This window comes from Diprion similis, chromosome 11, assembly GCF_021155765.1.
Source record: "Diprion similis isolate iyDipSimi1 chromosome 11, iyDipSimi1.1, whole genome shotgun sequence".
NCBI classification, from domain to species: Eukaryota; Metazoa; Arthropoda; class Insecta; order Hymenoptera; family Diprionidae; genus Diprion; species Diprion similis.
This window is the reverse complement of record NC_060115.1, coordinates 12,260,708-12,280,164: the sequence shown is the minus strand read 5'-3', so window position 1 is coordinate 12,280,164 and position 19,457 is coordinate 12,260,708. Positions and strand designations below refer to the sequence as shown.

Genomic DNA, 19,457 nt, shown 5'->3' with positions numbered 1-19,457 from the left:
TTGCAGTCCGGCTGCGTGTTTGTACATATATTTCGTCTTCATATAAAGACGCGCGGATGTATGCGTATATTTATATACAAAGAGATCAAGCTCGTTGTGAGAGAAGAACTAGTCCCTGGCTGTCATAGAATTTTCTCGCACCTTTTCACTGTATTTCGAATCACGGTTTGCCATTCGCCAGGGTGTCATGTCACGGGGGTTACGGAAAATAGCGTCCCTAAACGACGCGACCCGGTTGTACGAAAGGTCGGGATTTTGACGCGGCTGCGGAGAAGGGAAAGGGGCGGACAACGCCGCCGACAAAGAAGAAACAGGCACCAAAATCGGCGACAAAGCCAGTTATTCTCGTTCTCTCTTCTAGCATCGGACAATCTCTAAATGGCGTAAAATTCGGGTAAACACGTCCGTCCTCCGCTGTGGTAGTGCTGGACGATTGCACAATTTTCACAAGCATGATTGCACGCCGTGGCACAGGTATAGCGGCGGTTCCATAGCACACAAGAATTTCAAATTTGCTCACCAGGTTCTTCGTGTTTTAAACGCAACCTAGTAAATAAGCTCCTACGTTCAATCCATATTTTAATTTGAAAGTTTTGTTCAAACCGAACTTGGTTAACATTCCTTATATTTTCCAAGCCATTCATTTACGTCAGGCTGAACACGGTTTCAGCGATAGCAAAATGCAGCAGCATTTCACCGCTCAATTCAAAGTTTCAGGTTATTTTTTTTTTTTTTTTTTTTTTTGTTTCAACGTATACGCCGAAAAGTTCAAAGGAACCTGCACCACCGAACTCGATCCTTACTCCGGAAGATTACTATCTTCGTCTAAAGATCTCTCGGTGGTTAGGCGTTATATAACTATAGCGAAGGTCTGGACGCCTCACAGAGTAGGTACCTACTTTTGTATCCACTTCCAGGTTGCCGAGTCAGCTTTCCTCTTGCATTGTGAGGTTTTTTTTTTTTTCTTACCTCATGAACCTGAAACTTGCGGTCTCGATTACACGTTCGGGGAAAACGTGTCGATTCATTCATTGCATATCCTAGAATTTACAAACAACCGCATTATATTTTTCTGCTCAAAACTATCTTCGACTAGTTTGTTTTTTTTAGGATTAGGTGATGATGAAAGAATTATCACGATTACAATTATCATCGTTGAATAATTTTTTTGTTAATACGATTACGGGAAAGTTTATTATGCAGAACGGATGCATACAGTGACCACGTTGTCTGTTACTATAATTTAGAGGGTGTCAGCTATTAACGTAGCTGCAGCAGCAACAGCACAGCGCTACTACAGTAACGAGAGACAATGGTGAACGAAATTAGTTAATTAATTGTAATTACGAACCGGGGGTGGTGAACAGCGAAGCATCGCAAGATAGTTCCAACCAAGTTTTACGCGGGGTTCTCCGATCGATGAGATAGGTACTCAACTGTACAGAAGGGATGGCTCGTCGTCTGCGCTACACACCTTGGCGGAATTGAATTCACCAGCCCCAATTTATCCCGAGATAAAAGCGAGTCGTGAGTGTTTCTTAGGAGACTTCGGGCGCCGAAAACGATCTACGGATAACTAGCTAGTTACCTTTTGTTTCGTATAATCTCCATCCAAGTTCACATCTCGACGAACTGACGTTCCTCTATTCATGGCGAATGAAGAACTGTTTTCTCGGAAGGAGCTTCGCTGGGGACCTTTAAGAGCTCTTCTTCATTACGAAGATCGTTTACTGCAGCGAAACTAGATTATCCGGTGAAGATACAAGAGAATTTGAAAGTTGCGTAGTTAGTTATCGTTTCATTACGGTATTTCCTCGTATGAAAGACGAGTGAGCCTGAGATGCGATTTTAACCATTGCTGATGGTTAGTAAATGCTTTGGGCCCAAATCTCGGAAATTTCAATCAGAGGTTCAGGGATTTCTAGATAATTTTCAGTGCCCACTCAAAGAGCCCCTCTTTACGTACAGGTAAGCTTCATTAAGTTAAGTGGATTAGGGGAGAAAGTGCTTTTTCATTATTCTTGAAGCTCCGCCTACCGCGGTCACCGTTGTTGTCTGGGAGAGAAAAATGATCACGAGCCATGAGCTAGTTATAGAATTACGAAGAAAATTTGTGACTTTTAACGGAAACCAACATTTTTCTACCTGTAGATACCGAAAAATATTAATATTAGCAGAACTAGATGAAGAAGCCGCGTAAATGACGATGTTACTGTGGATAAAATCAAAAAATGAAGATGATGATGGATAGATATCAACTTCAGTCTAAAATTTTGCACCTGAGGCACGACGCGATCGTTTTTCAGGACAGCATCGTAATACCTGTATAACCTACTGCGCCCAGAGGGGTCGTGAAATAATAATGAAAAAGCACTCGGTTCTAATTCAACTTGCCTGCTTGAGGCCTCGCCCTGATGGAAAACGTGGCTTTGAATGATCACTCAATAGCATTTACTGTTCCATATACGTATCAGCTCGTGTAGCCTAAAAGAAGATCGAAATTAGGATCGAATTCGCAGTGTTAAGCATAGGTATCAAAGTATAAGAGTTGGAATTTCACATTCTGATAGTCGAGGAAAAAAAAAATTGGAAGAGAAATGAAAAACATCGACAACGGTAACAATAACAATAATAAAGAAAGAGACAACGATGAAAAGCCGTTTGATCGATGCCCTCGTCGCTGAGAAGAACGTGATGATCGTTAAACTTTACGACGAGCGGCGGCAGTCGATTGTTTGTTCGCGTTTTCCCCCTCTTCTCCTTCTCCTTCTTATTTTTCCTCTTCTCATTCGCTTCTTTTTTACGTTTCCTCTCCTCTCATTTCAGTCATTTCTCTTTCTGCTCGTGTTTTAAATTCAAAGTCCCAGGCACCAGCCAGCGACGGAAGGTTGGTATAAGGTTATAGGTAGGACGGTACAGCCTGTACGCGTATAAAACCGTTAGCGTAAAATTCGTTGAATAGAAAGCTTCAAACTCGAAGCGGTTGGTGGTTTGGCTTGGCTTGCGGATCAGGACTCAGGAGTTGGTTAGGTGGTGTCTGCCCACCTCGACGTGCGTCGTTATGTTCGCAATTCAAAGCCCGAGGTATGCAATGCAGCAGCGACCGACGGTACACCAAACGGCATATCGTCGTGTTCGCTTGCTCGTTCACCAAAGCGAATGGACGGACGACGACGACGACGACGACGACGACGACATGCATTTTGTACAGGGACACAGACCCATACCATCCGTGGTGGATGTTTGCAAAGGATCTTCTTCTTCGGATAGGTATATCCGCGGCTCGTGTTTGCGTTTGATTCGTGCCTTCATCGTCCTCGGAATATACACACGTTACGTTACCTTGGTCGTACCTACGTCGCCGTCTATAAAATCATCTCCCCGAGGAGCAGCAAGCTCAACGGTCGGGATCGTCGTTGGTTGCTTGCATCGTTGTATAAGGAAACCTCAAGATTCAAAAGAGATTTCTCTCTCAGAGCCCCTTCTGCTCATCCTCATCTTTACCCTCATCCTGATCCTCATCCTCATCCTCATCCGCTTCTACCACGGTATTCACCCGGTTCTCTATTTGAATTTCGTGTATACCCCGGGTGTAGGTACGGAGCTCGCTATACCTACCTTTGCACTTTCGAGAAAGTCAAATATTTGATATCCGAACTGTGCAGTACAGAGAAGCCCCTTTCCATCTCGTTTTAAGGATGGGCAATTGGCCCGATAGAATTCGCCGGCAAAGAAAATCACGGCTACTCTTACGCCCCGATTAGGTGTATAATGAATACGGCGCAGCTTTTCAAATGCTCAGTGAACCGTGCATCGAAGGTTCAGGTAAGGTTAATTCAGATCGTCGGCATGTTTTAGGGTTGGGGTTAGGGTTACGCTAAGTTTTTCACGACGGATCCCAACCAACTCTGAATCCCCGAAAATCCCGGGGATGGCCGACGGCGACGCCGGGTCAAATTTCGTGGGAAGAGGACGAGCATTGCTCCTTCCTTCTCTTCGACATCGATGCTGCCCCGTTCGGAGCTTTATAGCGACGTTCGTTGCATAAGAGCGAGCACAACGCGTCACCCTCGTTCTCTCCTTGCTTCTTGATCCGCCCAGGGAACAAGAGTTGTCTACTTGTTCCGGGCGTGTCACTTCTTTCTTCTTCTCCTTCCTTTCTTTCCCTTTTCACTTGTTTTTTCCTTCTCCTGGACACGCGGACAACCATTTTCGGGAAGTGGGCGTAACTTTCCGGTTTTTTTTCCACGGTATTGTTCTCCATTTCTATCGATTTCTCTTTCTCTCTCTCTCTCTGCTTATACGTATACAGTACGCACACGTACATGTTCACACGGAATGCCAACTCTGTTGCGATATTATATCTATATGGCTGAAGTGGATTATGAGTGTACCTAGGTAAGTTTGTAGGTTACGTAATACGGATGTGCTGTGCGTGTGCGATGGTATTGTGAAGGTATATCCTACAAGTGAATCTCCTTTAAGTAACGCCCATAACTAGCCATAGCCGAGAGGCTTCGGGGTTACGTTACCGGCGGCATACATCCTGGACATTGTTGCTCGCGCGCGGGGCCCCTTTTGATTGTCAGAAATTTACGACCTCTACACAATATTTTCTCTTTCTTCCTCCTCTTATTTATTTCTTTCTTTTTTCCTCATTCCTCTTCTTCTTCTTCTTCTTCTTCGTTTTTTTTTTGTCTCTCATTTTTTATTATCCCCCAAAGGAACGGGAACCGATTCCTCCTACGTTCACCGTCAGGAGAATCTTCCCGTACACAAGTAAAATTCAATGGAAGCCCCCAACACTTGCACTTCGTATTGTACTTTATACATACGGTGTCGGCGGCGGCGAGGACTTGATAACAGTTTACGGAGACTCGATGCAACCCGAGGCACAATGCGAAAGACTCCATTTTATGAACGATCGGATCGAGAATCAGTGCGAATGCATCCTACTGCTTAAACGCCCAAACACCCAACACCCACGCCTCGTACGTTTTTATCTTCGACTTCGTTAGAGATGAGAAAGGAGGAAGCGTTTCGACTTTTTCAATGATCGTCCTGTAAATCAAACGCAATTAGGGTACACGTACTCGGCAATGTACGATTATAATCCGCATCCCTATATACATACACGTTATTGCGAACGACGAATAAAATTGCAATGTGAGAAAATATCAGCGTGATGGTAATCCGGAAATGTCGGGAATATGCCGTCGTTAATTTTCACCAGGACTAAAACGAATTGGCTTTACGCAAAGGTAACTTTGCAAATTTTCGCAAGAAATTATAAAATGAAAGATTTTCATCGAGCATATTAAATGATCTCAATCATACCAGTCTAATTTCTATTGATTCTCTAAAGTTTAATAAGTAAGTGCAGTCATCATTCGACGACCGGAAATGCCGCAAATGCTTGACATTGTGTGGAGAAGACCTTCGGTGAACGTGTATGATTTTTCATAATCCTCTCAATCCAATTTGTCTAAATCAGTCAAGTAATTTGTCCCGGAGTCGGTTCAGGCTTCGGAATGACAGAGCGTCGGTACTTCCCTAACATACGCAGAAGAAGACTAATTTTTCTTATACCTTCTCTCTAAAGTGTGCAGCGATCACATAGGCTTAAACACGTATTCAGATAAAAAATTAAAAAATATCAATGGATGCAGGAATAATCTCTCTACAGATCCGTCCTGGTCGTTATTTTGGCAATATTTATTCAATTCGATTTGTCATCTTTATATCCACAACGACCAGAAATATAAATGAAAGAATTAATTGGGTAATGCATGCTTAGTGTCAAGTCTCGCGCATCGCGGATGACTTACGGACATTTTTCAACTCCAGGAAACCAATCGGCTCAAAGTGCCCGCACCGTGCCGCGCCTTTTGCAAATTTGGCAAAGTTATGTGTACAACATTTCACGAGTCTATTATATTTATGAGAAGGGGCAAACAGCAGCAGGAGCTGTGGTGGTGGTGGTGGTGGTGGTGGTATACGATCATCTCATCCGACGACGTCGACTCCATTTAATATTTGATACCTCTCAAACGGCTATGAAAGCCGCTACCCAGAATTCATCAATATTCAGAACGTATATTCCGACATCCCGAAAATATTATGTGTAATCGTTATGTATAAAAACAAACATATCGTGTCCGAATCTTTGATCGTTTCCAAGATTCTTGTATATTCTTAGAAAAACTGATAGAACAGTCAAAGTTTATACAAATATTATCATGGGAACACGTACATTTCGAAAAAAAAACAGTTTGCTTATGTTAATTGTGCCGTTTATTCACGAGTCCAAGTCTATTCATACAACTTCGTAATATGAAAAAAGTACCTGCTTGATAAATATTCTTGAACGTAAAAGAAAGTAACTGGTGAAATTCATTAAATCACCCGAGAGAAATTCCGGACTCGTAATAGAATTTTCTCTTACGTCCGGAGTATTTGAGATATTGCAGAATAGAATAATTACTGTACTGTTCTCGTATAAAAAATATCAAGTAAACTATTACTCTAGAATTAATCGATACAATTCTCGCTTCACTCCAATTCAAATGAATATTAATTGAATTCTCGTGTACATTAAACAGAATAATCACGAGCAATCAACCTCTCGATGGACGAATAAATAATTTGTTTTCATTAAATCGACGCATTTTCTCCCGCTTACAGAGTTTGAACTCACGGATTAATAATCCCACTACCATTCATTTCTATTACCTACACACTGTGTGCAATGAAGCCTACACAGCGAAACTATTCTTGAATAAAAATCCGCTACCTACGCAAACTTCTTCGGCATCAAAGAAAAGCTAAGAACCGTTGATTCCAGCTCGTTTTTTTTTTTGGAGTTTTGTTTTTTTGTTTGCTCCTCCCATACGTTCTATCGTTTTCTTCTTTTACTCCAACGCTGTATTATACAATGTACGGACTCTGTTTATGATCCGCATCGCTTTTGCATGACTCAAAATCCTGTTCTCCGGTGTTCGCAAGTTTCACGGACATGCCCCCCCCCCCCCCCCCCCCCCCCTCCCCCCGTATCACTCTGCACGGGAAGAGCATAAATACACGAATCAACCGACATAGCAACGCTGGTTGATAAGAAATATATTTCATCAGGTTGAGACTGTGAGGTTTTTCGAGGCTACGGCATCAGCATCAGCAGCGAACGAAATTGATCAAAGGATGCCTTTGAACTTTGCTTGTGTGCATATAATATATACGCTTTTTTCGCTCATCGTCTTTTCCTTGTTTTTTTTTTTCAAATTTTTCTTTGGCGTTTTTCCCCAAATTTTTTTTTCTTCGTTATAATTCATCCATTTATTTTCTTACGCACACGGCACATCTTCACTTTGACTCAATACACAACGTTACGTCGGATGTATCTTACTGACAACGACGGAAGTGTATCTCGCTGAAGTGACTACAGTGTGTGTCTCACACCGCTGCACGTACGTACGTTCGTATATATATACATATTCCTATGTGATGGGGTATTCCACACCAACTCGACCAATGTTAAGCCCCGACCATCTCAAAATCATTTCATGTTTTTTCCTAACATTCTACTCGGTAAAAAACGTGACCTGAATTTTTTTCAAATTTTTTTTATTGCACTGTTTATTTTATTTTATAAATATTCGAGGTCAATTGCCAATACCCATTTTGGAAAACGTGGACCGAATTGGTTTTTTATTATTTTATCACCTAATTAGGATTTAAAAAGTTTTTAAACCCAAAGTTACCTTTACTAACTAGAGTGGCGCATCATTGAATTGGTGAAACCGAACATTTACAAATAAATTGACCCTTATTTGACGCTTTTCGCTTTGAACCTGAGTTAATGTTAGGTTTAAAAATTTTTAAATTCCGCATTAGGTGATAAAAGAAAATAGAAATAAACTCGGCCCACGTTTTCCTTAACGGGGTGGGGGGAGGGGGGTCGTTCACTGGATTTTTTCAGATTTTAAAGAATGAGCATTCCCAATCGAATTCAAATATTTAGAAAAAATAAACGGTTAAATAAAAAAAAATCGAAAAAAATTCAGGTCGCATTTTTGCAGAGTAGAATGTTGGAAAAAAAACATAACATGATTTTGAGATGGTCGGGGTTGGCGTGGAACACCCCATCTTTATTACAGAGTATGCAACTGTGCGTTTGAGCTCTTCACGTTAGCCTCTTGAATCACCGACGAAGGTCGGTTCCAGCTCCGCTTACGCAGTGCGTCAAGAGTTAGCCAAGACCTACGTACTTTTCGGATGCTATACATACTTCGCGCTTTCACTTTGTCGTCCGAGATGCTGCTGCTAGTGCTGGTGCCGCTTGCTGGATTGACATTCTGGCATCTGGCTTAGCGCCGAGTACTGCAGTTATTTTTCAAAGCTAATTAGTTTCTCTGTTTCCCGTTCCCCCCCTGTTTCGTCGCCCGTTTGCGGCGCTGCTTTGTACTCCCATCTCTCTCCTCCTCTCGTTTTCATCTCTGTCTCTTTCGCATATTCGCCGCATAGCTTTGCCACTGCATCGCAGTGCGGATCCTTCACGTTTCGCAAACATCGCATTCCGAATCACCCGTGGGTAGGATATTTACATGCCTTGTGTACACAACATTGTTGACCGAAGAAATCAAACGCTCCGTAACGAAAAATTAATTACATACATTTAACGATACAACTGAATCCTCTAAGCTACGGGAAATTTATTTTTTTTCACCGGTTTTACGCATACCTTTCGGACGATTAGTTTTTTTCACAAAAATTATCAGGGATCTGACCGAGAAAGATGAAATGTGATGGATTATACGCATGGCGAGACCAGCGAAGCTGGCATGCTAATAATTTTAATATATAACCACAAACAAGCTGCCTGCGTGCAGTCACGCGGCGTAATTCAACAAAACTAGCGTTAATTCCAGTAACCGTGAATATGTATTACCCACATATCCAGGATTCGTTGAACAAAATTCATGCACAGGTGTATACACGCGCATATATACATATGAATATAAACCGCATCGCATTCGTCGCAGCCACGCTCTTCTTTCGATCTATAAATTTTTCCTTGCATCACGGCTAACTACAGCTGACCGCGCAAGCAGCGGCATCATCCGTCTATATCTATACTCCACATATGTGAGTATAACCCATCCAATGACCACCACAAATCATCAACGCCGTTGCCAGACACCCGCGAGCGAATTATGCGGACCCGTTAACCGCCAAGTTAAAACAAACATTTCAAGTGTGATGTATACTATACATATTAAATCGGTATAATAATTTTTCACGTCTTCTACCGAATATTTGATACATTTAAAGACTTTACCTGCCCCGATCCGGAGAAACGAATCGATGGAGTTTATAATTGACGTTTAAATTTCTTTACTCAACACAAAGACGCTCAATGCATGCGATGCGTTATAGAACGTAGAAATATGAATAGATAAAAACCACGTGGTTGTATACACAGAGATACGCCTGCATATACACGCATAATAGTATAATATTACCGATCGTCCGCCCCGGTACCGATTTCAAGCAAACTTGTCAGATATTGTAACGTGATTTGACACATGGATAGGCATGCGTCGTACGTACCTACCTACCTTTATACGGGCATATAAATACACGCCCTAGGTAGAAACGTACCTATACATGGTCGCTTTATACACGGGGTGTCACGTTTCGATCTGTCGATCGACGAGTGCTGCCTTTCAAAAACGACTCACAATCAGCCAAGTATCAATGTCCAACTGTCAAACGCGAGTGCCAATTTTCCTGACTTTTTGTCATAGTTTTTATAAACTCAAAAGCGAAAATCGAAACGAGTGACCAAAGAATTTCTTTGGACTTGAACTTGACGGGCATCTACCATTTAATCATCCGTCGTTTCGTTGTTTCGGTTTTTTTTTTTTTTTTTTTTTATCGATTCTCATTTACCTCGTATTTTCTCTCGAGGCCATAAAATCTCGAGTGGATGTCTGGAGCGAAGCCGAACTCGTCGGTGTCCCACCAAGCGGGGTCCTACCGATGAGGAAACCATATTGCAGCGTCTTTCCAGGCACATGACAACCGCAGGAGTAAAATCGCAACTTTATTGGCTAGTTGTCGCCGTACGGAAAGAGGTGCGACCGAGTGTCGTGAATCTTGTGTCCATGTGTACCTACGCGTGGTGGTACGCATATAACGTAGATACGGATGCACATTCGTGTGACTTACTCCTTAGCACTTTCGCATGATAGAAGGCAACAACTTATTCTGGCTACGATCGGAATGACGAGACTTTACTGCTGCGCAAGTGGAAATGCACAAACTTCAACCTCGTACAATTTGCGGTTGTTCTCTTCGCTATTATTTTTTCACTCTTGCGTCACAGCAGAGAATTACAAAGATAGATATGAGATTTGTTGAACATGCAGATAAGGAATTTAACGATCGTGATTTTGATCTATTTTAAGAAATCCCAATTGTGGTCACAACTTTATTGAATTGTGTATACAGCTAATTTGATCGATAAATGAATTTCTAAGAAATGCATAAAATAAATACTCATTTCCGGAGACAATTATATATGAGAAATATACTAACAACGCACATCAATTTTTCCCAGAAACGATTCATTGAGGTCGGACAAACAAAATGCTTTCAAAACGCTGTTAAAAAATAATCGTAATCTCTTTCAAAGTCGTTAACATTTCCTTCTATTTCGATCTATCAATATCAGTGCAATTTTCAATTCCACGATTCATTTTTCTGCTTCACTTTATACTTTTTTTCTTTTTTAAACTAGGCCATACCAGAATTACCAGCTTACGATAGTCACGTTCGTTCTCTATCGATTCAGTTAAATATCTCGTTAAATATTCATTACGCTATTAAAATCTCTTCATTCAACACCTGCGACGACGTTGCCCGCGAGTTTCCAGATTTCCCTAACAATCGAGACGTGCGCCTTGCTCACGATGCAGGTTATGTTATATTGTAGTCAGTCAGGTACACGTTATTGTCATCGTCATCTACCTTTGCTAAAAGGGAGAAGAAACCAGGAAAAGAAACCGAACGGTGTCGTTATTGTGCCACGGCTGACAATGAGTAAAACAGTCGCAGCAGGGACTAATTGCGTATATCCAATACTCGTACGTTGATATATGCTTTGATGTGCACGCGAATGGTAGTGTAGTGTGTATGGAGTAGAGGAGGAGGAGGAGGATGAGGAGGAGGAGGACACGGGGATCCTATAGTGGTGATCGTTGTAACTCTCACTCCAAGGAATGTTTTATAAATTATCGCATTTTTTTTCTGTTTCATTTCATTTTCTTTGTTTTTATGTGCCTATCTTCTCCTTCTTCATTTTTTATAGCCCTTCTCGAGAACTTTATTCTTTATATATATACCTACTATATGTATATGATTTTTTCCTCTTATTGCGTCCTGTATTCTTGTTTCCGATTTTTCCTCTTTATTTATTCCTCGCTGCTTCTCCACTCTCTCAGAGGAGCCTCTTCGGACACAAGGAATCAAGGTAATCGTCAATGCCTCTGTGTGTCTGCATTACGTGTGTGCGTGCGCGGGCACCCAACGACTACGTTGTAAATCTTGAACGCATTTTGAGTAGAGTTCCAGGAATCCCCGTGCGTTACACTGACGGCGATCTTACACGCGTACCCACACACATACTTTTACAGACCAACTCTTTTATTACACATATAAATACTCGAAGGAAATCCGTCCTGGGTTTTTTAAAACACTTACCTCAAGTCCAGTTGCTATGCAATCAGGACTGTTCTTTACTTCAAATTTTTCTAGTACGGTAAAAAACAAACTTTTTTATCTCTCTATGGGTTTTTTTTTAATTCGTTTTTCAAACGTTTCCCGAGTTTTTTCCAAAGAAGTAAAAAAAAAAAAAAAATCATTTTGTTACAGTTACTACAAAAGCCTACAGTAAAATCGTTATTGTGAGAATAACGGTTTGAATATTATTGGTGATAAAAGTAAATGCGGTACAATCAACCATTCGATGTGATTACAGTTGTCGATTCAGTATTTTACGGTTATTGCATCAAGTCTGTTTGATTAATCAACTACATTTTTTCAGCTAAAGTAGTCCTTAACGTCAATTTATTATTGCACAATATAAAATTATTGCAATAATTACAGAAAAATATATCACGACCGATCACAATTAACAAACAAGAATAACGAATCACAAAGTATATTATCTATCTGCAGCTATAGAAAACTCATTTTCCATTTATACCTGGAAGTATATTTCGCGTTGATGATAAAAATTGAAAATATACAATGTCTGTACAGCAAGGACGTAGGTATGTACAGAAAATTTCTCTCAGTCCGCGCAGTAAATAACACGATGCACATCTCTTATTATTCGTGCAGGTTATACGAGTACACATCAACGTGAAATTCACAAATAATGCACATAATAATGATAATGAGAGATGCACAAAGCGGGGTGTAGCGCTCGGGTCGCAAATTAAAAACTCGCCCTCGTCTCCAAATTCACTTCTCACAATCAGGTGCTCTCTCTCTCTCTCTCTCTCTCTCTTTTTCTCTTGCTTCCACCTCTCACGCACAAGCAAATCAACCTCCAGAAAAGCCCGTGCATTGTTCCCGGTTCCAACGATACAATTGTCATCGTCTCGTATCGCCCTCTCCGTCTCTCTCTCTCTCTCTCTCTCTCTCGCTCTCTCTCTCTCTCTCTCTTCCATGAAAGGGCACGACGCGTATAGATCATTAAGGGAAAACCCCTCGGCGGCTGGCCGACTATCGCCTCGTATCTCGGGTCAAAATATGGCCTTGCGAATAATACTCTGTCAAGATCGCCGTGCGATATGTTCGGTGCCACTGCCCACCGCTGTCCCGGCTCCTCCTCGTCCACACACACGCACACACATACACGCACACGCGCGGAAACGGGGATGCAGAGGGAAAGAGAGCGAGATAGCGACAGATAGACCTGCCCGGAGACAGTATACTGCCCAAGTGAATACGTCTCGTAGATCCTAGATCCCAGATAGACGACGCATCCCCTCAAGCCCCGTGACCGGAATGATTTACAACAACTATCGCGTGTCGAGCCCAGACTAGTGTGGAAGCCCACAACGACGGTAAAAAGCCTGCAGATTTCAATCTGTTTCAGTTTTGACCAGAAGAGATGGAAAATGTTTTTCAACCATTTCCAACCGCTGCGATGTGGTTCTTGTTTCCGCCCGCGTCTTTTCGCTGATCCATCTTATTTCTCGTGTGAGAAATAACGCGCGTGTAGATTATGAATTACATAACTACTGCCGTGACATTTTCACAGAATTTGGAACGTCACTGCATTCATTTTTTGCAATTATATTTGTGGAACGTATATCGGTAGCAACTTTCGTTTGGGGTTCTAACGGTAGCTATATTTATATTAGGGTGTCCGTTATTTACCAAGTTGATTATTTTTCTTGCGATGCTCCGTAAATTTTTAGTTTGCAGCCTAAAACAAAATATCAGAGCAATGTAAGCCCTTAATATTCATGTTATCCATTTATATTACATGGGAATTTGCCGCTTTTTACAATCAATTTTTTTTTCTTCCATGAACACGTTAATATGTACAGCAATGAGAAAGACATATTCTGATGGGAAATTGAATGATCTACGAAAAGGGTCTCCTATAATTGTTCGATTAATTCACTCCGTCAAAAGTTATTCACGGTTACAGTTGAACTTGTTGTAAATTTTCCGATTTTTTTACTTTTACGGCAAAATTATTATTATTTAGATGAAATTTAATGGTTTATTTAAAAAACTCAAAAATGTATTGTCTTTGGGGAAAGGCTTAACATGAATATATTAAGGGCTTATATTGCTCTCTGATATTTTGTTTTAGGCTACGTACTAAAAATTTACAGGGCATCGCAAGAAAAATAATCAACTTGGTAAATAACAGACACCCTAATGTATATATGTAAGTACATCATTTACCTTCTAATGTAACAATGCTTGGACATAAAGTCATAGTGTCCCTCGGAATTTCACATTCCCTAAAAGGCTTAGGACGAGCTCAGCTTAGCAAGTTGCAACGGAAAAAACGACTACAACGTCAATCTTTCTCCAGCAGTGAGGTCATAAAATAAAATATTTCGCAAAGTAACCGGCAAAGAGACATGAATATAGTACCTTAGCCTACTGCTGACATACGATAAAATTTCGTTGCATTCCAATCACGGCTCGTTCGTTCATTCGAGTCCGAAGAATTGAGAAGTGGGTTATACCCGTAACGTCGTCGTCGTCGTCGTCGTCGCAGCATGTGTGTGTGTGTTCATGTGTTCATGGTTTTACGAATCGACGGTAGGTAAATACTTTGGAATAATAATAGCCCGCATTGCCACACCGCCATCGGAGAAATAATCACCCCCGGAAAAGTTAATCAGACATTACGAAGAATTCTCTCCTTTCAAGAGAGCTGCGTGTCCGGAATGAAGATTGACAAAAGTTAGTGACACACAATTTTTGTCTCTTATAGTGATTCTTGACTTGACGCGATCATACGAAGCCTGCATCTGCTTTGTCGCGCTTGTTATTCCCATCACGTACTACATCAGTGTGGAAAATGATATTTTAACGTTTCCCAGAGTTAAAATGTATTTTCCCCCTCGGTATTACTCTCGAGATTACTCTTCCACTAGGTTTTTTCCTCCTCGCATTTTTTCCCCTCCAAGCTACCGACTTAAGCCTCAAAATTTCCTGGAGACGTTTTCAAGTTTCGACGGCGACTTACACATACATCTAAAACGAGATTCTGGATTCAGACACTCAACGTCAATCAAGATGATCCCATAAGCAACGAAATCTGAGTTTATTTATTTTACTGAAGTAAAAATATTTTTTCTTTGAGCTTTTTCAACTCATAGATACTTTCCGCGAGGGTAGATTCATCTCAGAAATTCTTTTGGGTAACTTGGAAAACTTGGTGCCGTTCATTCAATTTAATTAATAATAAAACTTTCAGCGATCCAACCGTTCTTTATTTCAAAATCAAACGAACAATAATTAGTCTAAACTGGTAACCAAAAAACAGTAGTTGAAGTAGTAGTATGCTTTCAAGTGAACAAACAACGAACAGCGTACTTAATTATTAGATGTAGAGTCAGTGTGACTAATATACATTTTTACAACACTACGTGTTATTGAATAACAAATTAGCTTCACGCGGTGTTCAAGAGCCTCCTGGTTTCGGAGCCCCTTAATGCTTTCTCGGACTTCTAATTCTAATGCTATGATCGCGCAAGCTATCTTTTAAAAATATAAGACATGAGGTTGAAGTTCATAGGGTTATTATAACGCTGCATTTTTAAGAAAACTCGTAATTTCGTAACTATTACAGGATTATAATAACTCATTTTTCGTAAACTAAACTCTTTATTCAAGGTAATCTAAAGTTCTAATGTAGTAACTCTGAATTTGATAAATTTTTTGTAATAATAACGAATATCAACTTTCACCTTACGAACCGAGAAAAAATATACGAGGCAAGAAAATGAGGCGTGCAATAGAACCCGCGCGCCGATGTGACGTGCCGCGCTAGATAAATTAATTTTTTTCGAATAGTAATAATTCCATAGGAAATTTGACGCAGAATACGATGGTTATGCTAAAAACTTGTTACGAGGTGCAGGCAATTGTTAAAAATCGATTCAAGCATATGAATTCCTTATAACAATATGAATTTGCTAATAAATTTCAATGAAACTTTTTTTTTTAATTAAAATTCATTCTTTTAACTTTAAAATGGTAAAAATACGAACCTTCTAGCTCAAATAGATCCGGAGTTATGAATTTTTTTAAATGAATCTACAAGCCGAAAATCACCAGATTTTCAAACTTTCGATCCGCTCTGTTTTCCAAAATAAGTGAAAGAAAAAAATCCTCTAATACGTATCTCTTTTCTTTCGATATAGAACCCATGAAAAAAAAATTCGGCGGAATCAAAAATGTATCGGTCAGATTTTATCCAAATCTGTCCGATTTGTAAAAGAAAGTCCCATTATTATATCGAAATTTTAAACATGTGCTAAAGAAGAAACGAAAGATGAATTGTTTGCAATATTCAGTCACTGGTTAGTAGTCATTTTAATCAATCACACTTTCAAAAATAAAGATTTCGAACAATTCATCTTTCGTAATTTTTTTATTTTCTCAAGTATTTAAAATTTCGATATATCGGCCATTCGCAATATTATCTCTTCCAAGTTTCGACTCCCACCTCATTTTGTCCGTTATAACATTCAACTGGAACAGTTTTTGCGGTATTTGTTTATATCATAAACATTGTAAGCAATGACATGACCGAATTAATTACGATTTCCACGTACACAAAGCAACATAAATACTTTTTTCACCCCAGATTAAACTGCAACGAACAACGTTTATCGCGCATCATTTTCCCTCCATCGTCCAGTCCCCGTTGCACATTCTCAAAAACCAAATAATGATTTCAAACGTTCGGTATTATACAATCAACCAGAAAAACCTTTCCGAATTTTGATATCATGAATCTTACGAAAAATTGTCTTTTCTCAAGTACTCATCGTTGAAAAAATCCACCGCCTAACGATGCACAACTTCGCTCTGGAAAAAAGTTACGCAATAAAGTTTTGGGAACGACATGTTTCCGTTTTCAGCACGTGAGCCGGTCAAGAATCTGAGAATAGAGAGGGGAGGAGAAAAAAGGCTTCGGTATGCTAAATAGTGAGTTACGGTACGTACAACACACAACACAAGGCACTGCAATGTTTTCCGAATGAACCAGGGAGGTAAACAGGCGAGTTGCAAAACACACACGACGTACGTAGGCACGCAAGCAGAGGTGCGTGGAGTTGTGAATGAGTGAGCAGCAGCCTACGGGGTGTAGGTACATGTACACAGATGCACGCAATGCATGGTTGAGAACTTATCGCATCGCGAGTGTTTGAGGACGAAAAATATTTGTCTAAAAACTTAAGATCAAACATTTTAAGCGCCGTAAGTAGTGTGAATAGGCTTCAAAAGTCTTCCTCCTCCTCCTCCTCCTCCTCCTCCTCAACTCTTCTACTTCTTCTTATTTCTTTCCCGGGTGTGATCTCTACACGCCGCGGTTCAAACTGTATGAAACCAGGCAAAACGTAGGTTCAACTATAGGCGCGTAAGTCGTGTACACATTCGCTATGCGGCAAGTAACCCTGGACGCAGGTACCCGGGTCTCCTCAATTCTCTCTCTGCGACGGCCGGCGGAAAGGTTAATTAACCTCAGGTATATTTGGCCGAGTCGGGTACCCGCTTCTCTTCTCCTCTCTTCTCCTGTTCTCTTCTCCCGCCGATCGCGTTGTCCGCACTGCCTTTCTCGGGCGCTTCGACGAAAAACCGAAAACTTACTGTACCTACGCTTCAATTCCTCGAAAGAATTCACGCCGCGTACCTTCCACGAGATGTTTTCTCAATAACATCCCAACGACCAGCGTCGCATCCTGCGCTTAGAAAACTCTCAACTATGGTAAATAGCTCGGATGGTACAGTATAAATTACCATTTCTACACGCCAATACGATGAACATATTATTCGTAAAAATGTTCTAAATTCCCTATTGTTTTTTGTTTTTCTTTTTCTTTTTTTTTTTTTTTTTTTTGGAGAGAGAAAAGAACAGGAGAGGAACGACCGTTTCACGTGATCGTCAAGACATCGCGATCACGCCAATCCTCCGTCGAAGTTACAGGTTTTAAAATTCTAACGACGATTTTTTACCGACGAGGACAGAACTTCCGGTCCAATGTAGTAACGAAAAAGCGGTTCAATTCTCTAAACAAATGATGGCCCGATGGGAGAGAGAGAGAGAGAGAAGAGCAACTGCACCAACGGCGTTTGTTTATCCGTTGCAACCATACACGCGTTTTCATCTAATTTGTATACAGATTAGAATAACTTAGTTGATTTTTCGGTTTTCGAACCGAAGCCGGAAGTAGCGGAGGCATTAATGAACATCACAGCCGGCCAAAAGCTTTAATCTTTTTCCCTACTCTCGGCTCCTCGATTGGGTGGCCGTTTTAAACCACAATAAACAGCCAGGGAAGAAACTCTCTTTGTTTATACGCCTCGTCGTCTCCTCCTCTTCGCCGGGTTGGTTGAGCAACATCTCTGAACTCGGCTGAAAGGCGAGCCGCGCGCGACTCGACGATCTTTACACAAGTAAAGTGTAAGTACAGGGCGGCGAATCGAAGGATTCAGAGGCTCTCGCTTACCTGCGATGCGTGATCCTTCCGGTCCGACCTTCTCAATTTTCGACCAAAATCCTCTCGGTTGTTTCACGCAACTAGTCACTCTTGCATACGTACGAATTTCAGTATCGCAACACACTCGTAAACAGTTCCACAATCGATCTGCACCGTTTTTTTGTTGTGTTTTTTTTTCTCTTGTTTATCGTTCATCGATAAGAGACAAAGAGATAAAGAAACACGGATTGTTTTGCTAAATTATTTCTATATCGGTCGATAAGGGTGCTCGCGACTTAATCCAACCGCCATTTTAGCATCTCTGCATTCAAAGACGAAAAGACGGCACCCGGTCGAAGAAAAGCCGCGCGCGATTTAAGTTAGTTAAGTAAGTTGGCAACAATCGACGGCGAGCCCCGAAGCACTAAATAGGAAAGTACGAAGTCGGCCCGAAGTGCGCCGGTCACATCCGACGTATCTCAACGATACACACAGACTCCGGTTTGACGTGGTTTACAATTTTTACGTGAAAAACAAATCAGAAACACACACGCACGAAACACACTTCCGTCTCACTGTTGATCCGTCGTTCGATTATTTATTATTCGATCGATCTGCTTTCCTCGATTTCTTCGACGCGAACAGGTACGTACTTCCGCTTGTTCCCACGGTTCGACGATTCGATATTCACGTCACAGAATCACTGAGAACAGTTCGTTTGTATCCTAACGATGTACATACAACACCGTCGCCTTTTCGCGTTTATTTTATCTTCTGTTTCTCGCTGCGGCAACGAGAGTCACTCCGTAAGGCTTCGGTTTAAACCGGGGCGGGTACTTGCGACTCTACTAGGAATGCACCACTACGGATTCGAACGATTCGTATGAGCGATTCTGCGAATTGTTTATTTCGGCAGAAAGGAAAGGGTTCTGTTGTTTTCGAAATCCTTTTATCAGGCATCTAGTTCGATTTTGGTGGTTCCGGAAAATCGAATCACCTAGTGCCGACCTGCACTGCTCAACGACGAGCTTCCAACTGAAGCGAAGTGAACAGGCGCTGAATCCGAAGCCGACCCCAGACCTGCCAGGCGGGTTTCTACGGACGGAATCCTCACGGACCGCTACACGGCGGCGTTACACTAGCGCCACCATTGGCGGACGGTTAGAATTGACCCGTACCTCTTCGGTTCGTTCATCCTGCGGGGTGAAT

At 41.2% G+C, this 19,457-nt stretch overlaps 1 protein-coding gene across 1 annotated transcript in view; it reads right to left on the bottom strand.

Moving 5' to 3' along the window:
- LOC124412261 (ephrin type-A receptor 4) overlaps positions 1–18,979 on the bottom strand; it is a 151,521-nt gene extending 132,542 nt beyond the window's left edge. Inside the window, exon 1 of the mRNA XM_046891995.1 lies at positions 18,279–18,979. The gene's annotated coding sequence lies outside the window, so the exon portion shown is untranslated. The remainder of the gene's footprint in view (positions 1–18,278) is intronic.
- Between the last annotated feature and the right edge of the window lie 478 nt (positions 18,980–19,457).